Below are 13,860 nucleotides of genomic sequence, written 5' to 3' on the forward strand. Positions count from 1 at the left end.
TAACCATCCAAAAACAGGGGAGAGCGCGCACGCAGTCCCCCACTACCAGAAATTGTGCAGTCGAGTTTCCCGCATGTGGGGAAATCGCAGAGGTCAGCTAGCTCCAAGTGCAATGAGCTAGCCTCGCCCTGGGAGAGCCACCTGCTGGAGCATGGCTTAAAACTCCCCTGCCAGGTAAGTATGAGTTGCAATGGCGCGCTGGGGGCAACTAGCCCTGTCCCAGGACAACTGTCACCCTTGTGGAGAGAGCAGCTTGGTCATTGGTGCAGCAAGCAACACAGTACCTGAGGCCTAGTATCTGAGCCGCTGCAGCCAGCACCTGCAGCAAGGAGCAGCCTAGGCCATTCCATGCAAACATTTGTGCTGCAGCAGCAGCAGCAGCAGCAGCAGCAGCAGCAGCAGCAATGAATATTTGTCAAACAACATAGATCCAAGACACCCCGTCCTCCTCCCCCCCCCAGAAGCGAAGCAAAGCAAAGCAAAGCAAAGCAAAGCAAAGCAAAGCAAAGCCAAACCAAACCAAACCCTCCCCCCCATCCAACAAGCACCCAGAGCAGCCAAGCTTCGCCGTAAGGTACTTCTTCTTGGTTTTAAAAGAAAGAAGCAATCACTTTGAACACCGCTCAGCTCTGTCATTTCAGCTGCCGGAGAGACAGGGGGACACCATATTTCTGGGGTGGCTTTCTACATCTCCCCTACCTGCTGGCACTCTCTTTTTCTGACCTCCACTGACACCTGCTGCTGCTGCATAAAAAGGGAGAGGTGCCCTGTCCTGCTGCCAAACGTGACACTTTGGCCCTTACCAGCATGGCTGCTTACCTGGCATTTGCATAAATATAGAAGCAAGCTAACACTGTCTGCTGCTCCATGGATAGAGATAGATAGATAGATAGATAGATAGATAGAGATTGTTTTTTGCACAGCTCAGCAGATAGTCTGCAATCTGTTGCTTTTAAATGCTGCTCTTTGTTACTTTGGAGCCTAGAAACTCTAGAACGTACTGTACACTCCCTTTGTGATATCATCACAGGGGGTTGTCTGGCTACAGAGACCCAGACATACCATGTAGAACTAGGGTGGGGAGGGGGTGAAATAAAAACCCCATATCATATCCTGCAAGCAAGGACCGTCCATTTTTTCAAATCCAGATTTGATTGTAAATGTGCTGTTTTTTTCATAAATATATATATACAGTACACAGTATTTGTTTCCCTATTTCCCAATCCACCTGTGAACTTATTCCTAAACGTCTGTGCAGGTACATCATTGTCATTTGTCCCTGTTTGAGATGTTGCTAGCTGGCTATTTATTGTACATGGTGCTCCTTTTTGCCAGCAGTTATTGACCATGCCCAAAGCCCAAGCAGTGGGAATAGCAGCAGCTTGTCTGAACAAACACCTGTTTCTGTTTTTTGTAACCATCCAAAAACAGGGGAGAGCGCGCACGCAGTCCCCCACTACCAGAAATTGTGCAGTCGAGTTTCCCGCATGTGGGGAAATCGCAGAGGTCAGCTAGCTCCAAGTGCAATGAGCTAGCCTCGCCCTGGGAGAGCCACCTGCTGGAGCATGGCTTAAAACTCCCCTGCCAGGTAAGTATGAGTTGCAATGGCGCGCTGGGGGCAACTAGCCCTGTCCCAGGACAACTGTCACCCTTGTGGAGAGAGCAGCTTGGTCATTGGTGCAGCAAGCAACACAGTACCTGAGGCCTAGTATCTGAGCCGCTGCAGCCAGCACCTGCAGCAAGGAGCAGCCTAGGCCATTCCATGCAAACATTTGTGCTGCAGCAGCAGCAGCAGCAGCAGCAGCAGCAGCAGCAGCAATGAATATTTGTCAAACAACATAGATCCAAGACACCCCGTCCTCCTCCCCCCCCCAGAAGCGAAGCAAAGCAAAGCAAAGCAAAGCAAAGCAAAGCAAAGCAAAGCCAAACCAAACCCTCCCCCCCATCCAACAAGCACCCAGAGCAGCCAAGCTTCGCCGTAAGGTACTTCTTCTTGGTTTTAAAAGAAAGAAGCAATCACTTTGAACACCGCTCAGCTCTGTCATTTCAGCTGCCGGAGAGACAGGGGGACACCATATTTCTGGGGTGGCTTTCTACATCTCCCCTACCTGCTGGCACTCTCTTTTTCTGACCTCCACTGACACCTGCTGCTGCTGCATAAAAAGGGAGAGGTGCCCTGTCCTGCTGCCAAACGTGACACTTTGGCCCTTACCAGCATGGCTGCTTACCTGGCATTTGCATAAATATAGAAGCAAGCTAACACTGTCTGCTGCTCCATGGATAGAGATAGATAGATAGATAGATAGATAGATAGATAGATAGATAGAGATTGTTTTTTGCACAGCTCAGCAGATAGTCTGCAATCTGTTGCTTTTAAATGCTGCTCTTTGTTACTTTGGAGCCTAGAAACTCTAGAACGTACTGTACACTCCCTTTGTGATATCATCACAGGGGGTTGTCTGGCTACAGAGACCCAGACATACCATGTAGAACTAGGGTGGGGAGGGGGTGAAATAAAAACCCCATATCATATCCTGCAAGCAAGGACCGTCCATTTTTTCAAATCCAGATTTGATTGTAAATGTGCTGTTTTTTTCATAAATATATATATACAGTACACAGTATTTGTTTCCCTATTTCCCAATCCACCTGTGAACTTATTCCTAAACGTCTGTGCAGGTACATCATTGTCATTTGTCCCTGTTTGAGATGTTGCTAGCTGGCTATTTATTGTACATGGTGCTCCTTTTTGCCAGCAGTTATTGACCATGCCCAAAGCCCAAGCAGTGGGAATAGCAGCAGCTTGTCTGAACAAACACCTGTTTCTGTTTTTTGTAACCATCCAAAAACAGGGGAGAGCGCGCACGCAGTCCCCCACTACCAGAAATTGTGCAGTCGAGTTTCCCGCATGTGGGGAAATCGCAGAGGTCAGCTAGCTCCAAGTGCAATGAGCTAGCCTCGCCCTGGGAGAGCCACCTGCTGGAGCATGGCTTAAAACTCCCCTGCCAGGTAAGTATGAGTTGCAATGGCGCGCTGGGGGCAACTAGCCCTGTCCCAGGACAACTGTCACCCTTGTGGAGAGAGCAGCTTGGTCATTGGTGCAGCAAGCAACACAGTACCTGAGGCCTAGTATCTGAGCCGCTGCAGCCAGCACCTGCAGCAAGGAGCAGCCTAGGCCATTCCATGCAAACATTTGTGCTGCAGCAGCAGCAGCAGCAGCAGCAGCAGCAGCAGCAGCAATGAATATTTGTCAAACAACATAGATCCAAGACACCCCGTCCTCCTCCCCCCCCCAGAAGCGAAGCAAAGCAAAGCAAAGCAAAGCAAAGCAAAGCAAAGCCAAACCAAACCCTCCCCCCCATCCAACAAGCACCCAGAGCAGCCAAGCTTCGCCGTAAGGTACTTCTTCTTGGTTTTAAAAGAAAGAAGCAATCACTTTGAACACCGCTCAGCTCTGTCATTTCAGCTGCCGGAGAGACAGGGGGACACCATATTTCTGGGGTGGCTTTCTACATCTCCCCTACCTGCTGGCACTCTCTTTTTCTGACCTCCACTGACACCTGCTGCTGCTGCATAAAAAGGGAGAGGTGCCCTGTCCTGCTGCCAAACGTGACACTTTGGCCCTTACCAGCATGGCTGCTTACCTGGCATTTGCATAAATATAGAAGCAAGCTAACACTGTCTGCTGCTCCATGGATAGAGATAGATAGATAGATAGATAGATAGATAGATAGATAGATAGATAGAGATTGTTTTTTGCACAGCTCAGCAGATAGTCTGCAATCTGTTGCTTTTAAATGCTGCTCTTTGTTACTTTGGAGCCTAGAAACTCTAGAACGTACTGTACACTCCCTTTGTGATATCATCACAGGGGGTTGTCTGGCTACAGAGACCCAGACATACCATGTAGAACTAGGGTGGGGAGGGGGTGAAATAAAAACCCCATATCATATCCTGCAAGCAAGGACCGTCCATTTTTTCAAATCCAGATTTGATTGTAAATGTGCTGTTTTTTTCATAAATATATATATACAGTACACAGTATTTGTTTCCCTATTTCCCAATCCACCTGTGAACTTATTCCTAAACGTCTGTGCAGGTACATCATTGTCATTTGTCCCTGTTTGAGATGTTGCTAGCTGGCTATTTATTGTACATGGTGCTCCTTTTTGCCAGCAGTTATTGACCATGCCCAAAGCCCAAGCAGTGGGAATAGCAGCAGCTTGTCTGAACAAACACCTGTTTCTGTTTTTTGTAACCATCCAAAAACAGGGGAGAGCGCGCACGCAGTCCCCCACTACCAGAAATTGTGCAGTCGAGTTTCCCGCATGTGGGGAAATCGCAGAGGTCAGCTAGCTCCAAGTGCAATGAGCTAGCCTCGCCCTGGGAGAGCCACCTGCTGGAGCATGGCTTAAAACTCCCCTGCCAGGTAAGTATGAGTTGCAATGGCGCGCTGGGGGCAACTAGCCCTGTCCCAGGACAACTGTCACCCTTGTGGAGAGAGCAGCTTGGTCATTGGTGCAGCAAGCAACACAGTACCTGAGGCCTAGTATCTGAGCCGCTGCAGCCAGCACCTGCAGCAAGGAGCAGCCTAGGCCATTCCATGCAAACATTTGTGCTGCAGCAGCAGCAGCAGCAGCAGCAGCAGCAGCAGCAATGAATATTTGTCAAACAACATAGATCCAAGACACCCCGTCCTCCTCCCCCCCCCAGAAGCGAAGCGAAGCAAAGCAAAGCAAAGCAAAGCAAAGCAAAGCAAAGCAAAGCCAAACCAAACCCTCCCCCCCATCCAACAAGCACCCAGAGCAGCCAAGCTTCGCCGTAAGGTACTTCTTCTTGGTTTTAAAAGAAAGAAGCAATCACTTTGAACACCGCTCAGCTCTGTCATTTCAGCTGCCGGAGAGACAGGGGGACACCATATTTCTGGGGTGGCTTTCTACATCTCCCCTACCTGCTGGCACTCTCTTTTTCTGACCTCCACTGACACCTGCTGCTGCTGCATAAAAAGGGAGAGGTGCCCTGTCCTGCTGCCAAACGTGACACTTTGGCCCTTACCAGCATGGCTGCTTACCTGGCATTTGCATAAATATAGAAGCAAGCTAACACTGTCTGCTGCTCCATGGATAGAGATAGATAGATAGATAGATAGATAGATAGATAGATAGATAGATAGATAGATAGAGATTGTTTTTTGCACAGCTCAGCAGATAGTCTGCAATCTGTTGCTTTTAAATGCTGCTCTTTGTTACTTTGGAGCCTAGAAACTCTAGAACGTACTGTACACTCCCTTTGTGATATCATCACAGGGGGTTGTCTGGCTACAGAGACCCAGACATACCATGTAGAACTAGGGTGGGGAGGGGGTGAAATAAAAACCCCATATCATATCCTGCAAGCAAGGACCGTCCATTTTTTCAAATCCAGATTTGATTGTAAATGTGCTGTTTTTTTCATAAATATATATATACAGTACACAGTATTTGTTTCCCTATTTCCCAATCCACCTGTGAACTTATTCCTAAACGTCTGTGCAGGTACATCATTGTCATTTGTCCCTGTTTGAGATGTTGCTAGCTGGCTATTTATTGTACATGGTGCTCCTTTTTGCCAGCAGTTATTGACCATGCCCAAAGCCCAAGCAGTGGGAATAGCAGCAGCTTGTCTGAACAAACACCTGTTTCTGTTTTTTGTAACCATCCAAAAACAGGGGAGAGCGCGCACGCAGTCCCCCACTACCAGAAATTGTGCAGTCGAGTTTCCCGCATGTGGGGAAATCGCAGAGGTCAGCTAGCTCCAAGTGCAATGAGCTAGCCTCGCCCTGGGAGAGCCACCTGCTGGAGCATGGCTTAAAACTCCCCTGCCAGGTAAGTATGAGTTGCAATGGCGCGCTGGGGGCAACTAGCCCTGTCCCAGGACAACTGTCACCCTTGTGGAGAGAGCAGCTTGGTCATTGGTGCAGCAAGCAACACAGTACCTGAGGCCTAGTATCTGAGCCGCTGCAGCCAGCACCTGCAGCAAGGAGCAGCCTAGGCCATTCCATGCAAACATTTGTGCTGCAGCAGCAGCAGCAGCAGCAGCAGCAGCAGCAGCAGCAGCAATGAATATTTGTCAAACAACATAGATCCAAGACACCCCGTCCTCCTCCCCCCCCCAGAAGCGAAGCAAAGCAAAGCAAAGCAAAGCAAAGCAAAGCAAAGCAAAGCCAAACCAAACCCTCCCCCCCATCCAACAAGCACCCAGAGCAGCCAAGCTTCGCCGTAAGGTACTTCTTCTTGGTTTTAAAAGAAAGAAGCAATCACTTTGAACACCGCTCAGCTCTGTCATTTCAGCTGCCGGAGAGACAGGGGGACACCATATTTCTGGGGTGGCTTTCTACATCTCCCCTACCTGCTGGCACTCTCTTTTTCTGACCTCCACTGACACCTGCTGCTGCTGCATAAAAAGGGAGAGGTGCCCTGTCCTGCTGCCAAACGTGACACTTTGGCCCTTACCAGCATGGCTGCTTACCTGGCATTTGCATAAATATAGAAGCAAGCTAACACTGTCTGCTGCTCCATGGATAGAGATAGATAGATAGATAGATAGATAGATAGATAGATAGAGATTGTTTTTTGCACAGCTCAGCAGATAGTCTGCAATCTGTTGCTTTTAAATGCTGCTCTTTGTTACTTTGGAGCCTAGAAACTCTAGAACGTACTGTACACTCCCTTTGTGATATCATCACAGGGGGTTGTCTGGCTACAGAGACCCAGACATACCATGTAGAACTAGGGTGGGGAGGGGGTGAAATAAAAACCCCATATCATATCCTGCAAGCAAGGACCGTCCATTTTTTCAAATCCAGATTTGATTGTAAATGTGCTGTTTTTTTCATAAATATATATATACAGTACACAGTATTTGTTTCCCTATTTCCCAATCCACCTGTGAACTTATTCCTAAACGTCTGTGCAGGTACATCATTGTCATTTGTCCCTGTTTGAGATGTTGCTAGCTGGCTATTTATTGTACATGGTGCTCCTTTTTGCCAGCAGTTATTGACCATGCCCAAAGCCCAAGCAGTGGGAATAGCAGCAGCTTGTCTGAACAAACACCTGTTTCTGTTTTTTGTAACCATCCAAAAACAGGGGAGAGCGCGCACGCAGTCCCCCACTACCAGAAATTGTGCAGTCGAGTTTCCCGCATGTGGGGAAATCGCAGAGGTCAGCTAGCTCCAAGTGCAATGAGCTAGCCTCGCCCTGGGAGAGCCACCTGCTGGAGCATGGCTTAAAACTCCCCTGCCAGGTAAGTATGAGTTGCAATGGCGCGCTGGGGGCAACTAGCCCTGTCCCAGGACAACTGTCACCCTTGTGGAGAGAGCAGCTTGGTCATTGGTGCAGCAAGCAACACAGTACCTGAGGCCTAGTATCTGAGCCGCTGCAGCCAGCACCTGCAGCAAGGAGCAGCCTAGGCCATTCCATGCAAACATTTGTGCTGCAGCAGCAGCAGCAGCAGCAGCAGCAGCAGCAGCAATGAATATTTGTCAAACAACATAGATCCAAGACACCCCGTCCTCCTCCCCCCCCCAGAAGCGAAGCGAAGCAAAGCAAAGCAAAGCAAAGCAAAGCAAAGCAAAGCAAAGCCAAACCAAACCCTCCCCCCCATCCAACAAGCACCCAGAGCAGCCAAGCTTCGCCGTAAGGTACTTCTTCTTGGTTTTAAAAGAAAGAAGCAATCACTTTGAACACCGCTCAGCTCTGTCATTTCAGCTGCCGGAGAGACAGGGGGACACCATATTTCTGGGGTGGCTTTCTACATCTCCCCTACCTGCTGGCACTCTCTTTTTCTGACCTCCACTGACACCTGCTGCTGCTGCATAAAAAGGGAGAGGTGCCCTGTCCTGCTGCCAAACGTGACACTTTGGCCCTTACCAGCATGGCTGCTTACCTGGCATTTGCATAAATATAGAAGCAAGCTAACACTGTCTGCTGCTCCATGGATAGAGATAGATAGATAGATAGATAGATAGATAGATAGATAGATAGATAGATAGAGATTGTTTTTTGCACAGCTCAGCAGATAGTCTGCAATCTGTTGCTTTTAAATGCTGCTCTTTGTTACTTTGGAGCCTAGAAACTCTAGAACGTACTGTACACTCCCTTTGTGATATCATCACAGGGGGTTGTCTGGCTACAGAGACCCAGACATACCATGTAGAACTAGGGTGGGGAGGGGGTGAAATAAAAACCCCATATCATATCCTGCAAGCAAGGACCGTCCATTTTTTCAAATCCAGATTTGATTGTAAATGTGCTGTTTTTTTCATAAATATATATATACAGTACACAGTATTTGTTTCCCTATTTCCCAATCCACCTGTGAACTTATTCCTAAACGTCTGTGCAGGTACATCATTGTCATTTGTCCCTGTTTGAGATGTTGCTAGCTGGCTATTTATTGTACATGGTGCTCCTTTTTGCCAGCAGTTATTGACCATGCCCAAAGCCCAAGCAGTGGGAATAGCAGCAGCTTGTCTGAACAAACACCTGTTTCTGTTTTTTGTAACCATCCAAAAACAGGGGAGAGCGCGCACGCAGTCCCCCACTACCAGAAATTGTGCAGTCGAGTTTCCCGCATGTGGGGAAATCGCAGAGGTCAGCTAGCTCCAAGTGCAATGAGCTAGCCTCGCCCTGGGAGAGCCACCTGCTGGAGCATGGCTTAAAACTCCCCTGCCAGGTAAGTATGAGTTGCAATGGCGCGCTGGGGGCAACTAGCCCTGTCCCAGGACAACTGTCACCCTTGTGGAGAGAGCAGCTTGGTCATTGGTGCAGCAAGCAACACAGTACCTGAGGCCTAGTATCTGAGCCGCTGCAGCCAGCACCTGCAGCAAGGAGCAGCCTAGGCCATTCCATGCAAACATTTGTGCTGCAGCAGCAGCAGCAGCAGCAGCAGCAGCAGCAGCAGCAGCAATGAATATTTGTCAAACAACATAGATCCAAGACACCCCGTCCTCCTCCCCCCCCCAGAAGCGAAGCAAAGCAAAGCAAAGCAAAGCAAAGCAAAGCAAAGCAAAGCCAAACCAAACCCTCCCCCCCATCCAACAAGCACCCAGAGCAGCCAAGCTTCGCCGTAAGGTACTTCTTCTTGGTTTTAAAAGAAAGAAGCAATCACTTTGAACACCGCTCAGCTCTGTCATTTCAGCTGCCGGAGAGACAGGGGGACACCATATTTCTGGGGTGGCTTTCTACATCTCCCCTACCTGCTGGCACTCTCTTTTTCTGACCTCCACTGACACCTGCTGCTGCTGCATAAAAAGGGAGAGGTGCCCTGTCCTGCTGCCAAACGTGACACTTTGGCCCTTACCAGCATGGCTGCTTACCTGGCATTTGCATAAATATAGAAGCAAGCTAACACTGTCTGCTGCTCCATGGATAGAGATAGATAGATAGATAGATAGATAGATAGATAGATAGAGATTGTTTTTTGCACAGCTCAGCAGATAGTCTGCAATCTGTTGCTTTTAAATGCTGCTCTTTGTTACTTTGGAGCCTAGAAACTCTAGAACGTACTGTACACTCCCTTTGTGATATCATCACAGGGGGTTGTCTGGCTACAGAGACCCAGACATACCATGTAGAACTAGGGTGGGGAGGGGGTGAAATAAAAACCCCATATCATATCCTGCAAGCAAGGACCGTCCATTTTTTCAAATCCAGATTTGATTGTAAATGTGCTGTTTTTTTCATAAATATATATATACAGTACACAGTATTTGTTTCCCTATTTCCCAATCCACCTGTGAACTTATTCCTAAACGTCTGTGCAGGTACATCATTGTCATTTGTCCCTGTTTGAGATGTTGCTAGCTGGCTATTTATTGTACATGGTGCTCCTTTTTGCCAGCAGTTATTGACCATGCCCAAAGCCCAAGCAGTGGGAATAGCAGCAGCTTGTCTGAACAAACACCTGTTTCTGTTTTTTGTAACCATCCAAAAACAGGGGAGAGCGCGCACGCAGTCCCCCACTACCAGAAATTGTGCAGTCGAGTTTCCCGCATGTGGGGAAATCGCAGAGGTCAGCTAGCTCCAAGTGCAATGAGCTAGCCTCGCCCTGGGAGAGCCACCTGCTGGAGCATGGCTTAAAACTCCCCTGCCAGGTAAGTATGAGTTGCAATGGCGCGCTGGGGGCAACTAGCCCTGTCCCAGGACAACTGTCACCCTTGTGGAGAGAGCAGCTTGGTCATTGGTGCAGCAAGCAACACAGTACCTGAGGCCTAGTATCTGAGCCGCTGCAGCCAGCACCTGCAGCAAGGAGCAGCCTAGGCCATTCCATGCAAACATTTGTGCTGCAGCAGCAGCAGCAGCAGCAGCAGCAGCAGCAGCAATGAATATTTGTCAAACAACATAGATCCAAGACACCCCGTCCTCCTCCCCCCCCCAGAAGCGAAGCGAAGCAAAGCAAAGCAAAGCAAAGCAAAGCAAAGCAAAGCAAAGCAAAGCCAAACCAAACCCTCCCCCCCATCCAACAAGCACCCAGAGCAGCCAAGCTTCGCCGTAAGGTACTTCTTCTTGGTTTTAAAAGAAAGAAGCAATCACTTTGAACACCGCTCAGCTCTGTCATTTCAGCTGCCGGAGAGACAGGGGGACACCATATTTCTGGGGTGGCTTTCTACATCTCCCCTACCTGCTGGCACTCTCTTTTTCTGACCTCCACTGACACCTGCTGCTGCTGCATAAAAAGGGAGAGGTGCCCTGTCCTGCTGCCAAACGTGACACTTTGGCCCTTACCAGCATGGCTGCTTACCTGGCATTTGCATAAATATAGAAGCAAGCTAACACTGTCTGCTGCTCCATGGATAGAGATAGATAGATAGATAGATAGATAGATAGATAGATAGATAGAGATTGTTTTTTGCACAGCTCAGCAGATAGTCTGCAATCTGTTGCTTTTAAATGCTGCTCTTTGTTACTTTGGAGCCTAGAAACTCTAGAACGTACTGTACACTCCCTTTGTGATATCATCACAGGGGGTTGTCTGGCTACAGAGACCCAGACATACCATGTAGAACTAGGGTGGGGAGGGGGTGAAATAAAAACCCCATATCATATCCTGCAAGCAAGGACCGTCCATTTTTTCAAATCCAGATTTGATTGTAAATGTGCTGTTTTTTTCATAAATATATATATACAGTACACAGTATTTGTTTCCCTATTTCCCAATCCACCTGTGAACTTATTCCTAAACGTCTGTGCAGGTACATCATTGTCATTTGTCCCTGTTTGAGATGTTGCTAGCTGGCTATTTATTGTACATGGTGCTCCTTTTTGCCAGCAGTTATTGACCATGCCCAAAGCCCAAGCAGTGGGAATAGCAGCAGCTTGTCTGAACAAACACCTGTTTCTGTTTTTTGTAACCATCCAAAAACAGGGGAGAGCGCGCACGCAGTCCCCCACTACCAGAAATTGTGCAGTCGAGTTTCCCGCATGTGGGGAAATCGCAGAGGTCAGCTAGCTCCAAGTGCAATGAGCTAGCCTCGCCCTGGGAGAGCCACCTGCTGGAGCATGGCTTAAAACTCCCCTGCCAGGTAAGTATGAGTTGCAATGGCGCGCTGGGGGCAACTAGCCCTGTCCCAGGACAACTGTCACCCTTGTGGAGAGAGCAGCTTGGTCATTGGTGCAGCAAGCAACACAGTACCTGAGGCCTAGTATCTGAGCCGCTGCAGCCAGCACCTGCAGCAAGGAGCAGCCTAGGCCATTCCATGCAAACATTTGTGCTGCAGCAGCAGCAGCAGCAGCAGCAGCAGCAGCAGCAATGAATATTTGTCAAACAACATAGATCCAAGACACCCCGTCCTCCTCCCCCCCCCAGAAGCGAAGCGAAGCAAAGCAAAGCAAAGCAAAGCAAAGCAAAGCAAAGCCAAACCAAACCCTCCCCCCCATCCAACAAGCACCCAGAGCAGCCAAGCTTCGCCGTAAGGTACTTCTTCTTGGTTTTAAAAGAAAGAAGCAATCACTTTGAACACCGCTCAGCTCTGTCATTTCAGCTGCCGGAGAGACAGGGGGACACCATATTTCTGGGGTGGCTTTCTACATCTCCCCTACCTGCTGGCACTCTCTTTTTCTGACCTCCACTGACACCTGCTGCTGCTGCATAAAAAGGGAGAGGTGCCCTGTCCTGCTGCCAAACGTGACACTTTGGCCCTTACCAGCATGGCTGCTTACCTGGCATTTGCATAAATATAGAAGCAAGCTAACACTGTCTGCTGCTCCATGGATAGAGATAGATAGATAGATAGATAGATAGATAGATAGATAGATAGAGATTGTTTTTTGCACAGCTCAGCAGATAGTCTGCAATCTGTTGCTTTTAAATGCTGCTCTTTGTTACTTTGGAGCCTAGAAACTCTAGAACGTACTGTACACTCCCTTTGTGATATCATCACAGGGGGTTGTCTGGCTACAGAGACCCAGACATACCATGTAGAACTAGGGTGGGGAGGGGGTGAAATAAAAACCCCATATCATATCCTGCAAGCAAGGACCGTCCATTTTTTCAAATCCAGATTTGATTGTAAATGTGCTGTTTTTTTCATAAATATATATATACAGTACACAGTATTTGTTTCCCTATTTCCCAATCCACCTGTGAACTTATTCCTAAACGTCTGTGCAGGTACATCATTGTCATTTGTCCCTGTTTGAGATGTTGCTAGCTGGCTATTTATTGTACATGGTGCTCCTTTTTGCCAGCAGTTATTGACCATGCCCAAAGCCCAAGCAGTGGGAATAGCAGCAGCTTGTCTGAACAAACACCTGTTTCTGTTTTTTGTAACCATCCAAAAACAGGGGAGAGCGCGCACGCAGTCCCCCACTACCAGAAATTGTGCAGTCGAGTTTCCCGCATGTGGGGAAATCGCAGAGGTCAGCTAGCTCCAAGTGCAATGAGCTAGCCTCGCCCTGGGAGAGCCACCTTTTTTTTTTTTTTTTTTTTTTCTTTTTAAATGTTTATTCACATTCACGTATTTACAATTAGTAAATAAGTAGCAATCTTTCAAGAAAAAACAAATACTTTCATACAATCACAGACTAACACTTTTTCCAGAAAATACTTTCCATAATAAAACAAAAATTTCTAGTACTACAACTTTCAACTTTACAAAACCACTCATATATTTCCTTATCCCATCCTTAAAAAGGCTTTTCAACTCTCCTGCCTTAATCATTTCTCTATACATAGTTATACAGTTCAGAAAAAAACAAACCACATCTATCATTATAACGCCTCTTGTATATTCAAGCAAAAACATCCAAATATTCCTCAAAATCCACCCTATACAAAAACAAACTCTCCTCTACTTATAACCACCATACTTATATAACAATATTGCATAAATATCAGGGTATTTTCTTTGAAACCCTTCATAGTACACTCCAAACTCCTTGCTAGAAGACTGTGCCCTTTTCACAATTACTTTTTCTAGGTAATCCATCTGCTGCTCCGTGGTTAGTGCCTTATGTTCCACTTTTATTACCTGCAACCAAAAGTTTGAATTTCCCACTTTCATCTCAACTTCCTCCAATTTCTTGCCTAAGGCTATTTCCCTTGGCGACTCTCTCGGTGGGTACTTTTTAGTCAGTGTTTTATCCTTCCCCTTACTCTCACTTCCGCTTACTCCACTTCCTTGTCTTTGTACTTTAATTCCCTTCCCTGTTTGCTTTTGGTCACTTTCCCCATTCTTTTTCGAAGATGCACTATCACTCCCACTTTCTACCACTTTCACTTTTCTCTGTACTACCTTTTCCCACTTTTGTTCTGCTGTTTCTTCCTGTTCTGTTCTACGTTTCAACGCTCTTTTTTCCGCCGAGGACAGCTCCATTGCCT

At 47.6% G+C, this 13,860-nt stretch overlaps 9 non-coding genes and 1 pseudogene across 9 annotated transcripts; all 10 read right to left on the minus strand.

Annotated features, from left to right (window-relative positions):
* Positions 1–14: 14 nt before the first annotated feature.
* Positions 15–182, minus strand: LOC142481711 (U1 spliceosomal RNA). Its single transcript, XR_012795978.1, has one exon. It is a non-coding gene; the product is annotated as a U1 spliceosomal RNA (small nuclear RNA).
* Positions 183–1,428: 1,246 nt separating this feature from the next.
* On the minus strand, positions 1,429–1,596 carry LOC142481712 (U1 spliceosomal RNA). Its single transcript, XR_012795979.1, has one exon. It is a non-coding gene; the product is annotated as a U1 spliceosomal RNA (small nuclear RNA).
* Positions 1,597–2,849: 1,253 nt separating this feature from the next.
* LOC142481713 (U1 spliceosomal RNA) lies at positions 2,850–3,017 on the minus strand. Its single transcript, XR_012795980.1, has one exon. It is a non-coding gene; the product is annotated as a U1 spliceosomal RNA (small nuclear RNA).
* A 1,252-nt stretch (positions 3,018–4,269) lies between these two features.
* On the minus strand, positions 4,270–4,437 carry LOC142481714 (U1 spliceosomal RNA). The gene has a single exon (XR_012795981.1). It is a non-coding gene; the product is annotated as a U1 spliceosomal RNA (small nuclear RNA).
* A 1,267-nt stretch (positions 4,438–5,704) lies between these two features.
* On the minus strand, positions 5,705–5,872 carry LOC142481715 (U1 spliceosomal RNA). The gene has a single exon (XR_012795982.1). It is a non-coding gene; the product is annotated as a U1 spliceosomal RNA (small nuclear RNA).
* A 1,252-nt stretch (positions 5,873–7,124) lies between these two features.
* LOC142481717 (U1 spliceosomal RNA) lies at positions 7,125–7,292 on the minus strand. Its single transcript, XR_012795984.1, has one exon. It is a non-coding gene; the product is annotated as a U1 spliceosomal RNA (small nuclear RNA).
* A 1,263-nt stretch (positions 7,293–8,555) lies between these two features.
* On the minus strand, positions 8,556–8,723 carry LOC142481718 (U1 spliceosomal RNA). Its single transcript, XR_012795985.1, has one exon. It is a non-coding gene; the product is annotated as a U1 spliceosomal RNA (small nuclear RNA).
* A 1,252-nt stretch (positions 8,724–9,975) lies between these two features.
* On the minus strand, positions 9,976–10,143 carry LOC142481719 (U1 spliceosomal RNA). The gene has a single exon (XR_012795986.1). It is a non-coding gene; the product is annotated as a U1 spliceosomal RNA (small nuclear RNA).
* Positions 10,144–11,403: 1,260 nt separating this feature from the next.
* LOC142481720 (U1 spliceosomal RNA) lies at positions 11,404–11,571 on the minus strand. Its single transcript, XR_012795987.1, has one exon. It is a non-coding gene; the product is annotated as a U1 spliceosomal RNA (small nuclear RNA).
* A 1,250-nt stretch (positions 11,572–12,821) lies between these two features.
* LOC142481727 (U1 spliceosomal RNA) lies at positions 12,822–12,959 on the minus strand (annotated as a pseudogene).
* Between the last annotated feature and the right edge of the window lie 901 nt (positions 12,960–13,860).

The sequence above is a fragment of the Ascaphus truei genome, unplaced genomic scaffold (assembly GCF_040206685.1).
Source record: "Ascaphus truei isolate aAscTru1 unplaced genomic scaffold, aAscTru1.hap1 HAP1_SCAFFOLD_281, whole genome shotgun sequence".
In the NCBI taxonomy this organism is placed as follows: domain Eukaryota; kingdom Metazoa; phylum Chordata; class Amphibia; order Anura; family Ascaphidae; genus Ascaphus; species Ascaphus truei.